Below are 13,790 nucleotides of genomic sequence, written 5' to 3' on the forward strand. Positions count from 1 at the left end.
CACCAGCAATGAACAAACCGGCAACAGCACAAGACTGCGCTTTTGGTTTGTGCGCTTCCAGAAGCCAAGCAACCGACCATCCAGCAGCACAATCCAACTGAAGAAGCAGCAAGCCATGGCACTATAACCATGGCCAAAGTGCGCTTCATGCGCTTCCAGAAAAAGACGACAACACCATGCAAACACACGCGAGCAATGATCGTTGTAGAAGCAGATAAAACCACCAACGCGACATGTGTTTAAAATAACCTTAATGCATGTGCCCACCGTGGGGTGAAAAATAAATTAATATCCCACCAAAAAATGTTGTGGGTGCATATTTCGGCACAATTGACCAAGTACTAGTCCCTCTTGGTGACAGGACCTTTTAATTTCTACAACACGGGCGCCCCAAATTCAACTCCACTGACCGTCGTATCTGAAAGGGCCCCCGGAGCAAACACGAAGCGTACCTGCAGAAAAACGGAGCTCAGGTCTTCATGGCGAATCACCATCAGCTATCAACCATAAGGTGGGGATTCATCTCTCTTGCAAAATTTTCCGTTTCTGGGAACTTGAAGGTCTTTTATTTCGTGTACATGTACAGTAACAGATCTAGCTCATAATTCTAAGACACCTTAATCTTCGATTTTCATATGTTTGTTATTAGGGAATTAATTATGTCTGCAGTGCCTGCTCCATCCCCTAATCTCTTCACCCATTGCATCTCAATAACTAATGACTTAGTATGAAGTAAAATCTTGCTTTCCAAGGTATTTTCATAAGGTTAACTTTAAGCGTAAATATGGCAATTATGGTCTCTCATCGGAGTGGTTATCATACCACATAGATTGTGACTTCGAATCGCTCACCTCCTGAACAAACTATAAAAACATTAAGGAAATTCATGCGTATGGCACTGCTTATGTATGTGAACTTTTCTGTTCTGCAATAAGAGAAACAAAGAAAGAAAGAGGATTGTCACATGCACATGAGCAATATATGAAGGATAGAAAAAAAGCAAGAAATGTCACGTGAACATGTAGCCGAGGATGGGATGCCAGCGGGATTTGAAGCGAGGTTATTTTATGACTTGTCACTGTTTAGGGCACCACCAGGCGATGTGTGTGGGGAAGTCATGTAGATCAATGCAAGCCGATGAGCTGAATGCAAAACGGCCATTATTTAGCTGCAACTCAAAACTCAATAAGAGGGGATTGTTCATATAGCAGGAGGATTTCTCAACGAAGGGGACCGGACATCTTTTGGTTACATAAATGGGCACAAGGTGATTGTGCTTATGGATTGAGGCAATCTAAAAGACTTGATATTGCCCAGAGGTTGGTCTTCTAACTTATTATTAAGATGGGATTACAGGGTTTTATCTAGAATGAACTGATCGTGTTTTGGAGCTCATACATTGCCGTCCTATCTCATCTCTAGATCTAGTTTCAAGGAGTTGAACCATTTCACTGGCTTGCCTCCCTTGGGAGTGTTGATGTCATTACTAGGGACACTACGTGACATTGCCTTTACCAATAGGAGACACTGTGCTCACTGCTGATAAATGTCTACTCCGGGGAGTTCAGATTGGATTTAATGCTTCTCATCTTGCAAGTCCAGATAAAGATGTCTAGAAGGGGCAAATAATTACAATGCTTTGCAAGATGGGAAATTTGTGTTTGTGCATGTGTGCACCGTGGTTGGGTCATGCATGATAATGGTCCAAGTGTGAGCACGTAAATTTGTGTGGGTACTTTTCGTGGCAATACTTCCTTTCTCTTACGAGAATATCAGCCCCTCCCTCACGCCATACACACATGTTTTTTCTAGCCATCATGCCTACCAACAACAAAAGAACAAACTCAAGACTTAAAAGCTAGTACGGGCAAGGTTATGGCTGTTACGCACCAGGGACAATATAGCCTGCACTTGTAGTGCTTTTCTTCCTTCCCTCACTAAGCTTTCATGGCTTTCTTGCCAAAACCAACCGGCAAAGGCACTTTCTTGTGCACTTCTCACATCAACCCTTCAATCCCCACATCGTTTTTGAAGAACTTCGTAAGCATAAACTCTTCATAAATGCAAAGAAGAGTGAGTTCTTCTTATCAGAGATACACTATCTTCGGCATATTGTATCCAAAGATGGAGTTCGGATGGATCTTGTAAAGATTGATGTAATTTGGAATTGGCGTGAATTGAGATTGGTGCATGAGATTCGTAGTTTTCTTGGATTATGCTCTTACTACCGTAGATTCATTCGGCACTTAGCATGGATTGCTTCTCCTTTGCATGGCTTGACAAAGAAGAAGGCTATATTCAAATGGATTGATGTGGAGAGAGATGCATTCCTTAAATTGAAAGATGCAACTACACATGGTCCAATGTTTATTATTACGGATTTGCAAAAGCCATTCAGTGTGGAATGTGATGCATCCGGAAATTGCATAGGACCTGTCCTAAATCAAGAGGGATCTACTGTGGCTTATGAGAGCCGTAGATTGCATGATGCAAAGCTCTCTCTTGGCATTTATGAGAAAGAGCTCTTGGTTGTAATTCTTGTACTAACCATGTGGAAACATTACCTTCTTGGGGCTGATTTCACTGTGAAGACAAATCACCAAAGTTGAGGTATTTTCTTACCCAAACTAAATTGTCAGAGAAGCATATGAGGATGGCCAATTTCCTCTCTATGTTTTATCTTCAGATCTTGTATACCCGAGGAAAGAAGAATGTAGTGGCAGATGCATTGTTATGAAAGCCGTATGTAGCAGCTATCTCGGTTGCCTCTTATGGAGACTTGTCTGCCATGTGTGATTTGTATCATATGGATGCTGATTTTGCCACTATTTGGGTTGATTTGATGGCTGGTCAAGCACATGCCTCATATATGATCAAAGAGGGCTATCTTATGAAAGATAATTGCTTATGTGTAGTGTTTGACATGAAGTAAAAGATTTTGGATGATTGCTATGCTCCTCCGTATGTTGGTCATAGAGGCGTAATGCCTACTACGCACATGACTAAGCGGTATTTCTTTTGGGGAGGTATGTAGAAGGACATAGACACATGTACATGCATGTATCACCTGTCAAAAGGTGAAATTTGATAGGCAAAAGTCACCAAGGTTGCTTCAGCCATTGCCTATGTCCATGCATGTCACCACTTCTCTGGCAGACGTTTGGAATGATGTCATGATTGAATACATGTGGAAGGGCTCCATAGAAGGATTGGTATCCTAGTGTGAGTTCCTGGCATGATTTATGAACTCATGGAAGGGTGGTAACCTTGGTGAGTGACTCTGGATGCATGGAAGGGTGGTTACCCTGGTGAGTACTTTTTGGTCCTGTGTGGACGGCGCCTGTGAACGGGCTAGTTAGATGTACAAGATGTAAGTTGGGAGATTTCATCCACCACTGACACAGGACGGGGTTACACTTCAGCGCGCTACGGACCTCTGAGCCAGACGGAGACCGAGAGCACCAGGCTACCAGACTCCCAGACTACATCAGAGGGAGATCACAGAGATACGGGCTCAACATCAGCACCATATCCAGGAGCGGCTAGCTCACTTACACTCACACCCGGAGATCATGCTCCGAGGTATTTTTGCCTCGTCATCGCCTATGTATCACATATTACACCCTCATTATGGTACTGGTTGGAGCTAGACAGATTTGCATTGCATTTTTGTATACCCTACGCATATAGGTTGCATACTGAGCCTCTAGCAGTAGTGCTCCATCCATCACACCCCCCCACTAGCTCAGTACTTTCATAGTTTATTTCATGTTCATTTTGTCCTTTTTTTTTTCTGGACATCCAGAAGACATTGAGAGTTGTACATTGATTTGTCTCATAGGTCGAGTTTGGCCTCTAGTAGACGTTAATACAGCTTTCTTTCTTTCTTTCTCTCTCTCTACAAGGCTAGCCGACTGCATCTACAGGGCTGCAGGCTGTTAAATTTGTTTCCAGAAGCTAGGAGCTAGCACATGGCTGTTGGGACTGTTTTTGTGCTACTCTGTTGAGAACAGGGCTTGGACGGAGTGAACAGAGCCTCAACAGGAGCTGGCCGACTGTTATAAGGGCCATTATTGGCTGTTTCTACAGGTTTGCAGGAGGTTTCTCGTGACGAAACTTGAGCAAACATGTCCCTAGACAAGTACCAAGCTTGGGGATGTGATCTGGTGGAACCTGTGGGTGGCTAGTGAGCCAAAACCATGGCTGGTTACTGCTTTGCAGGTTTGGGCGCAGCACTTTGTTAGAGGGTTGGTGACCGCTCTATCAAAGTATAGGAGTGGTTGGTGATCGCTCATTTTTGGTTGGTGACCGAGGGTATTTCTACAAGACCTGTTGGTGATCGCTCAACCTTGGTTGGTGACCGAGGGTGTTGCAACAGGAGTGGTTGGTCATCACTCAACCTTGGTTGGTGATCGAGGAGTTGCAGGTAGTGTGTTTACCTATGTTTTTCATAGTTGGATAAATTTGGTGTCGGCTGGATGAGTGTGTACTCTCCGGGCACCCGCATCTTGTACATATAAATACTTCTGTTGGTAATAAAGATACCTCAGGGGGGGCCGGGCCCAACTTCCGCCCCTAGTGCTGTGCAAGTTGGTTAATGTTTGCAGGATGTATATGGTCATGTAATGTTTCACAATGATGGTAATTATGTATATGCCAGGAATGGTTGATGTATGTATGTTGTTTTGGTAGTGAATTGGTTCCGTATACACGTGCCCGACTGTGACAATGCAGCCATGGGATAGAGATCCTAGGACTATGACTCTCTTTTGGTGGGCCTTATTTGATAATATGGGCACCAAATTGGAGTTCTCATTAGCTTATCACCCTCAAACGGATGGGCAAAGTGAGGCTGCAAATTCAGCCGTTTTGGACCTCTTGAAATGTTATGTGGCAGACCAAAGTCTTCTTGGGAGAAGTACTTACTGCATGTGGAATTCGCATACAACACGGTGCATGCATCTATGGGAAAGGCCTCGTTTGAGATTGTTTATGGTAAGGTGGTTTTGCCACCCATGCTTCATGAAATATTTGCAGTTGATGACTATGTAAGAGACCTGGATATTGCCTTTGCTCAGGCGCGGACAGCCATTGCAAGGTCAGACATAAAAAGGTTGCTGATAAGCATAGAAGACAATTTGATGTTAAAGAGAATGATTGGGTATTGTTGAAATTCGAGAAAGCAAGACTTAGCAAGAGGCCTAGCAAAGAGGGTGCAACCAGATACTATGGGCCTTTTTGAGTGATCAAGAAGATCAATGACGTGGCTTTCAGGGTGGCATTGCCTAGTCATTGGTATATACACAATGCTCTTCATGTGAGTCTCCTTCGCAAGTATATAGGGCCGGAGTCCAATGAACCGATCATTGAGGATCCATGAGAAGTGGATGAGCTTGAGAAGATTTTGCAACTAGAACAGATTGTGCATCACAAGGAATGCAAGCTTGTTGCATGCAAAGTTCTTAGGCGTTATCTTGTGAAGTTCAAGAGCTATCTTTCCATTCATGCTAAATGGGTTGATGAAGAGTTCTTTAGAGATTGCTAGCACTTGCCTCAGACGTACTTGGATGCTTTTCAGTTGTGGACAATTGTGTAGAAGTCGGGGAGGATGTCGCCATTTGGCCACCCAACCGGTTCACTTGTGCTCTCATTATGTATATACATTGGACTGGATGCCGGGGATTGATGCCACTCATGTGATATTGTGGACTTGGCTTTCCATTGGGACTTGCGCCTGTGTGTACATGCCTGGAAATGCTTGGAGGATTGGTGTCCCATTGGGTCTGGTACCTCGTGTACTTGCTTGGAGCATGTCGACTTTGGTGTACTCTCATGAACGAGGATTTCCCATACCAATGTTGCATTGCATAGCATCTTTATGTGCTTGCCTGCAAATTGAATTTGCATGCTGTTTTCATGCTTGCTTGACCAATGTGTAGTTCTGGATAAGAGGACACCCACCCGTGAACTGTGCGTGTGAAATTGTTTGCTGACATGGTTATGTGGCAAGTGACATGTGGTAAGTATTGGTCAAAACCGAGTCTTGAAAACTAGCATTAATTTATAAGTGAGTGTGTACAGTCTTTAGTAAGTTTTGGGTGACCAAAACTCACTTATAAATTATGACCAGCCTTGTGTTCGCACACATTGATATCCCGAGGTGGACAAAGCTCAATGTTCACTGCTGAGACCTTATCCCCTTTGTTCAAAGAGAGTAACCAGCAATGTGTCCATCCTAGCTTGCACCCCAACTCACTTCTCTCTCTGCTTGACACCCAGGGTGGACATCTCATCATCTCTTTCTTCCTTCTCTCTCTAGAAGTTGGCGTCCTCCCTCGTGAGGCCTCTTGGCTGTATTTTCTGCACTTTCTCCTTACCAACACCATATCCAAGCTTGCTAGTGTGTTTTCCAAGCTTCCAAGAGTGTTTCTAGGTCGTATTCACTCTCCTACACACTCCCAATGACTGAAATTCAGCAACACAACCCTTTTATTTGCTGTAATTTCTGGTTTTTTGGCTGAAAACCCTAATTTCAGCCTTTCTTTCTCATGCTGAACCATTTCCCAAGGTTTCATGTGTAACATGCGGAAGCTTCGTGGTCGAATCGGTAACTTCAATGCCCAGAATTCAGCGATGAATATAACGCACAAAATTGAAGTAGATGTGCAGAAAAGAGAGAGAGAGAGAGAGAGAGAGAGAGGGAGAAGAGGACACAGTATTGGGAGAAGAGGACACAGTATTGGGTCCCAAATACCCTCTATAGGGCCCCCCACGAATGGTGTATTTGCTTTATTAGAATGATGTAAATTAGAAAATAAAGACGGAATCTTGACCTGCACTTTGACCTTGGTTGGAGCTTTCCCCTTGGCTGTCCTCGCCCTTGGAATGCAGCAACCCGTTGTGAATAATGAGATCCTGAACATGAATTATGGCTGGGCTTTAAATACCCCTTCATGCTTCAGGTCGGCCAGCTTACAGAAGTCAGCCTGCTGAATAAAACCTCACGACTTGCTAAAATAGCATTAAATGCTAGTTAAACCAATCGTTTCACACCTATGCAAGGGCTGGCCAATATGCACACCATCTGGACTACTGGACAGCCCCTGTGCATGCTGTGTGGGCTTCCCCACACCTAGCCGACAGGCTGTCTTGGGCGTGGGGCCCTGTCGACTGCCTGGGCAGAGCCCCTAGGGCTGGCCGACAGCCCTCCCAGCCCAAGCCAAGGCTGGTGGGCACAGCCTGGGGCCCTCCTGGCCCCTTGGGAGTGGTTCTACACCTCCCCCATGCCATAGCAAGAGCCTCCTCAGGCTCCGCTCTGGGGTAGCCCTATGGGCTGGCCCCTTCTCTACATGCAAACCTACATGCATCTGCCGATGTCCGGCACCCGCCGGTCGCAGACCAGATACTCAGATCACCTAACATTATTCTAGAGGGAGAATCACATTACGGATTGGCACTCCATGTGCAGGACAATGCATACATGACCTCGGATGTAGAACCCCGGCTGACTCGTCTTGGATAGGGCTCACATGGGACCAGTTCCACTCCAGGTCTTGCACCTTCTTGTTCAGATATGTCTACATGGCATCCAAGTGCGGGATGCACGAGACACCATGCATCCACTTGAAGACTTTTGTCGCGAAGGATCGTGGCAGATTGAAGATTTCAACACTCCAGACACTTCCATCGTGAAGACTAACGTTGTCATCAACTCTACTTGGCATGTTCTTGGATTCATCTAGGTATAGCTTTAATGCTCAATTATGGAAGCAGGTAGCAAGATGGAGGAGTAGGACTCCATGTTCACATACCCTATGTAGTGTTCTCTTGTCCTATATGCTCTCTTTCAGATTGTTTCTACCATGTGTTGGTGAAACAATATAGAGCAGATGGTAGGGAATATGGGCACTTGAGAGAGTAGTGTGAGTGAAGCAAAAGATCATGAGGATCTATGTGCGAAACATTTTGCCCACGGGCACCACGTATTGGCTCCCATTCTTGCCAGTCTTTTTAACAGAGCACTCTATGAAGGCTTCCCACCCTCCTGGACTACCAACACTATTGTCCCCATCCACAAAGCAGGAGATGCAGGGAGAGAGACCTTACGATCAATTTGGGCAAAACCAAGGTTATGGTCTTCAACACATCTTATGCAGTCGCCTCACGATTTTCTTTCATATACAAAGATGCCCCAATGGAGATTGTGCAGAAGTATGTGTATCTAGGAGTCACTTTTATAGGCCCTTTGTTTTGCATGACCACAACTGCCACTGACCAACTTGCGAGGGGCACGCCTCCCTAGCCCGTTGTCATGTGCATCACAGATGCCATGGACATTTGCAGGGCTAGATCCAGAAGAGGCAAACAGATAAAGACCATGAACCAGTAGAAGATGGACATGGAGCAGGACTTGGAGCAAAGCATGGATAAGAGGGCTGTCGGCTGCAAGAAAGAGGATGCTGGCTGCCAGAAGAGCTGTCGGCTGACGTCAGCAAAGTGTGGGCAGCAGGCGCATCAAGAACATCTAGTCGGCTGCATTAAATGGATTTTTATGAGCTTGTAACTGGCCGACCAGCAGTCGGCCAGTTCCCCATGTAGTCCAAGGGGCTATAAATAGCCCCCCTTGCTCTATGTTTTATTCATTCAGCCCACTAGGGGTTTGAGTCATTAGGAGTCCTAGTCTAGGGCAGAATTTTGGGTGTTTTACCACCTTTTCAAGAAGGCAGCCAAGGGCTGCAGATATGTACCCTTTTTGTACCATAGATTATACTGAATTTCCAGCACTTCTCTCTCTCTCTCTCTCTCTCTCTCTCTCTCTCTCTACTCTCTCTCTACCTGCGTTTTTGCAGCAGATGGTGCGTTTTTGCATCAGAAGGTTTCCAAGAGTGTTTAGGGCTGAAAGAAGACTCCCCACAGCTTCCGCATGTTACATTGGTATCAGAGCATCAAGCTCAGCAAAGCTAAACACTGATTCAGTCCCAGATGATGGTGTACAGGTCCAAGGTACAGGAAAGTACACGGATTCGAAGCCCAAGTCGGGAACACAGATCGGGAAGAACTCCCAGGAGGTTTGTTGGTGGTGTTCCACAGTGCCAGATGGGGATGGCAGTTCTGTGAGCCAGATAGGTTCTTAGGTAACGGTCCCAAGGGAGGTTGGTCCTCCAAGGGTGATGTGAGAGTGCCAGACTCAGTTCCAGGAATGAAGACCAAGACGGTGTTCAGAGTCAGGGCAGGAATGGATTGTGGACTAGAGGAAGACCAGATGCATAGATCTTCATCAGAGACAGAGTGGTTTGGAGAACAGACCGGATTTTCAGAGAAAAAGGTTTGCCAGGGATGGATGATGACAGAGGGACTTCGGGACAGGATTGGGATGATGACAGTCATCCAAGAGCAGGTTGGATTCCCGTCATCAAGTTTAGCAGAGGGGGATGTCATGTGCATCACAGATGCCATGGACATTTGCAGGGCTAGATCCAGAAGAGGCAAACAGATAAAGACCATGAACCAGTAGAAGATGGACATGGAGCAGGACTTGGAGCAAAGCATGGATCAGAGGGCTGTCGGCTGCAAGAAAGAGGATGTTGGCTGCCAGAAGAGCTGTCGGCTGACGTCAGCAAAGTGTGGGCAGCAGGCGCATCAAGAACATCTAGTCGGCTGCATTAAATGGATTTTTATGAGCTTGTAACTGGCCGACCAGCAGTTGGCCAGTTCCCCATGTAGTCCAAGGGGCTATAAATAGCCCCCTTGCTCTATGTTTTATTCATTCAGCCCACTAGGGGTTTGAGTCATTAGGAGTCCTAGTCTAGGGCAGAATTTTGGGTGTTTTACCACCTTTTCAAGAAGGCAGCCAAGGGCTGCAGATATGTACCCTTTTTGTACCATAGATTATACTGAATTTCCAGCACTTCTCTCTCTCTCTCTCTCTCTCTCTACTCTCTCTCTACCTGCGTTTTTGCATCAGATGGTGCGTTTTTGCATCAGAAGGTTTCCAAGAGTGTTTAGGGCTGAAAGAAGACTCCCCACAGCTTTCGCATGTTACACCCGTATGGAGAGACTGTGTTTCCAGGCACATTTCCAAGAACCCCGCACTAAGTGCTGGCTCTCTGATACTCTAGTACAACTAGCGGCTATGTATGGTGTGATGGCACTATATGAGGCAGTACTCGGCCGAGTACGTGCACCCAGTGGGACCTCGGGAGATATATGTAGCACTGTTGGGGTTAAGCAGGGCTGCCCACTCTGACCCACACTCTTTGCCCTACACATTGATGAGATCGCAGTATTTGTGGATAGTTTCGGAGGTAGAGGTTCACCATTGGCTCAGACAGCAGTGCCCATATTGCTATATGCTGACGACATTGTCTTGATCTCAGATTCAGCCGACGGTTACAGTTATATGCATTGGACATATTTTGCAGGGAGAGAGACCTTACGATCAATTTGGGCAAAACCAAGGTTATGGTCTTCAACACATCTTATGCAGTCGCCTCACGATTTTCTTTCATATACAGAGATGCCCCAGTGGAGATTGTGCAGAAGTATGTGTATCTAGGAGTCACTTTTATAGGCCCTTTGTTTTGCATGACCACAGCTGCCACTGACTGACTTGCGAGGGGCATGCCTCTCTAGCCCGTATGGAGAGACTGTGTTTCCAGGCACATTTCCAAGAACCCCGCACTAAGTGCTGGCTCTCTGATACTCTAGTACGACCAGCGGCTATGTATGGTGTGATGGCACTATATGAGGCAGTACTTGGCCGAGTACGTGCACCCAGTGGGACCTCGGGGGAGATATATGTAGCACTATTGGGGTTAAGCAGGGCTGCCCACTCTCACCTACACTCTTTGGCCTATACATTGATGAGATCGCAGTATTTGTGGATCGTTTTGGAGGTAGAGGTTCACCATTAGCTGAGACAGCAGTGCCCATATTGTTGTATGGTGATGACATTGTCTTGATCTCAGATTCAACCAACGGTTTACAGAAACACTTATATGCATTGGACAGATTTTGCATGGAGAGAGACCTTACGATCAATTTCGGCAAAACCAAGGTTATGGTCTTCAACATATATTATGCAGTCGCCTCACGATTTTCTTTCATATACAAAGATGCCCCAGTGGAGATTGTGCAGAAGTATGTGTATCTAGGAGTCACTTTTACAAGCCCTTTGTTTTGCATGACCATAGCTGCCACTAACCGACTTGCGAGGGGCACGCCTCCCTAGCCTGTATGGAGAGACTGTTTCCAGGCACATTTCCAAGAACCCCGCACTAAGTGCTGGTTCTTTGATACTCTAGTACGACCAGCGGCTATGTATGGTGCAGCCCTTTGGGGGCCAAGCCTAGGGGAAGGATCACTGGAGGAGCATAGAGAGGCTACAGGTGACGATTTTGCCACGCATGATTAGGAGTAAGCCATCTTTACCACATGACATTCTACATGCAGAGGTTGGGGTGGCCCCATTGGTTACAGATGCCCTTTTTCAGACTGTCACTTATATTCAGCATGTATACACGCTTGACAGAGATCGCCTCCCACGACTAGCACTAGAGTCCCCCCTCATCCCCCAGGCTATATAGTGTGTGGCCTGCTGTCCACACTAGCCTGGCCGCCCATGACTCCGCATGGGCGTCCTCTCCCACTGAACCCCGGATGGCCACGTCCTTGGCCATCCGGTCTGCCGTCGATCACAAGCGTTACAGCCTACGTGACATTACCCCCCCTTAAGAAGAGTTTTCGTCCTCGAAAACAAACTGGGGAAACCTTTTGGAAATTGCACTACGGCGTTCCTAGGTAGCTACCTCCTCATCCCTTACTAACATAAGAACGCAACATATCCTCTAGAATTTGGTTAACTCTTTCAGTTTGACCATCAGACTCCGGATGATCTGCCGTACTCATACTCAGAGTAGTATCCAACTTTTTGAAGACTTCCCTCCAAAAATGACTGTTGAACTTTCTATCTCTATCCGACACTATATCTGCAGGCAGGCCATATAGCTTGTAGAGATGTTCAATAAAGAGTTTTGCCAACTCTGGCATTTTAACAGTTTTCTTCGTGGCGATAAACTTTGCCATTTTAGTTAACGTGTCTACTACCACCCACACCGAGTCATTCCCTCGACTCGTCTTGGGTAAACCGGTAATGAAATCCATGGAAATGCTTTCCCATTTCCCTTGAGGAATCTCTAGCGGATGGAGTAGTCCTCCAACCTTAAGACGTTCGTGTTTATTGACCTGGCACTTACTGCATTTTAGCACATAAGTTTGGACGTCCTTAAACAAACTAGGCCAATAAAACTGTCTTTTTACTAGTGCATAGGTCTTTTGAATCCCGGGATGACCCGCACTTGGACTATCATGACTTTCTTTAAGAATTTGGGCCCGAAAGTCACCAATAGTTGGTACACATACTCTACCCTTGTAGAGTAAGTACCCGTCGTCAATGGAGTAATTAGCATATTTCTCCCCCCGACGAAGTTTATCACTCCCCTTTGAAGCCGTGGCAGTCAAAGGTGATGAAGGGCCTACGTCAGAGCTCTTCGGCTCCAAACTATACCCAGAAGACACGGCTAATCTCTCCGGACTAACTCTCGCTTCCCTTCTCGTTGCACCTTCGGCCAGTCTCTCCGAACTAGCAATCCGTGCCAACGACGGAGGTGGTCGCGTCTGTGAAGAAGTGCGTACGCGTACAGCGCGCCAGACCTCTGTAAAAGATGGATCATGCTCACATAAACCACGTAGTGACTCCAAGAAATCATTCTTGAAGACTGTGAAACTAAGTTCATTAATCTGTGGCATGCGACTAAGTGCATCTGCCACCACGTTATACTTACCTTTCTGGTAACGTATCTGAAGGTCAAACTCCTGTAGAATCTCCGCCCACTGAGCTTTTCTACCCTTCAGTTCATTTTGACTTGAAAGCCATTTCAGACTTTCATGGTCCGTCCGGACCTCAAAAGTAGCACCATATAAATAGTGTCTCCACTTTTTCAGAGCATGAACTATCGCTAGTAACTCTCGCTCGTAAGCCGAGTAGTTACGCTGCGCACGATCTAACTTCTTACTCTCAAATGCAATTGGGCGTCCCCTTTGTATAAGTACGGTCCCAATGGCCTCATTACTAGCGTTTGTTTCCAAGACAAACGGCTCATTTGGATCGACAATAGTCAAAACAGGTGCAGCTGCTACGGTCACCTTGAGCTTATCAAAGCTCGTTTGTTGGGCTTCCCCCCAACTAATGTTTTTAGTTTTTGACCGTAACTGGTCAGTCAACGGGGCTGCGATCGTCGCGTAGTCCTTCACATACTGTCGGTAGAACCCCGACATGCCAAGAAAAATCTGCAGTTCCTCAAGATTCTTCGGCGCTGGCCATTTAAGAATAGCCTTTACTTTTTCTGGCTCCATCCGCGTACCATCGGCGGATATAATATGGCCAAGGTAGTGAATTTCTGTTTCAAAAAATTCACATTTGCTCTTCTTTGCAAATAGTTTGTGCTCTCGCAACAACTCGAACACTAGACGCAAATGCTCTATGTGTTCTTTCTGTGTCTTACTGTACACAAGAATATTATCTAGGAAAACTACTACGAATTTTCCCAGATATGGACGTAAAATGCTGTCCATCAGCGTCATAAACGTCGCTGGAGCATTGGTTAGCCCAAATGGCATAACCAAAAACTCAAAATGCCCGAAACGGGTCCTAAATGCTGTCTTCGCAACATCTTCTTGTTTAATTCTAACCTGATGATATCTTGATCTCAGGTCTATTTTTGTGAAGTATC

General features: G+C 46.0%; 1 protein-coding gene across 8 annotated transcripts in view; it reads left to right on the top strand.

The window, feature by feature from the left end:
- Window positions 1–365: 365 nt before the first annotated feature.
- LOC147629781 (C18orf8) overlaps window positions 366–13,790 on the top strand; it is a 66,901-nt gene continuing 53,476 nt past the window's right edge. For 4 of the 8 annotated variants that reach the window (XM_086811301.1, XM_086811300.1, XM_086811303.1 and 1 more), the window contains exon 1: window positions 377–511. The gene's annotated coding sequence lies outside the window, so the exon portion shown is untranslated. Of the gene's footprint in view, window positions 512–13,790 lie in introns of all 8 variants that reach the window. The other 4 variants (XM_086811297.1, XM_086811295.1, XM_086811294.1 and 1 more) reach the window with 3 other exon arrangements.

This window comes from Cibotium barometz, chromosome 17, assembly GCF_041138505.1.
Source record: "Cibotium barometz isolate CiBa-2024 chromosome 17, ASM4113850v1, whole genome shotgun sequence".
Taxonomy (NCBI): Eukaryota; Viridiplantae; Streptophyta; class Polypodiopsida; order Cyatheales; family Cibotiaceae; genus Cibotium; species Cibotium barometz.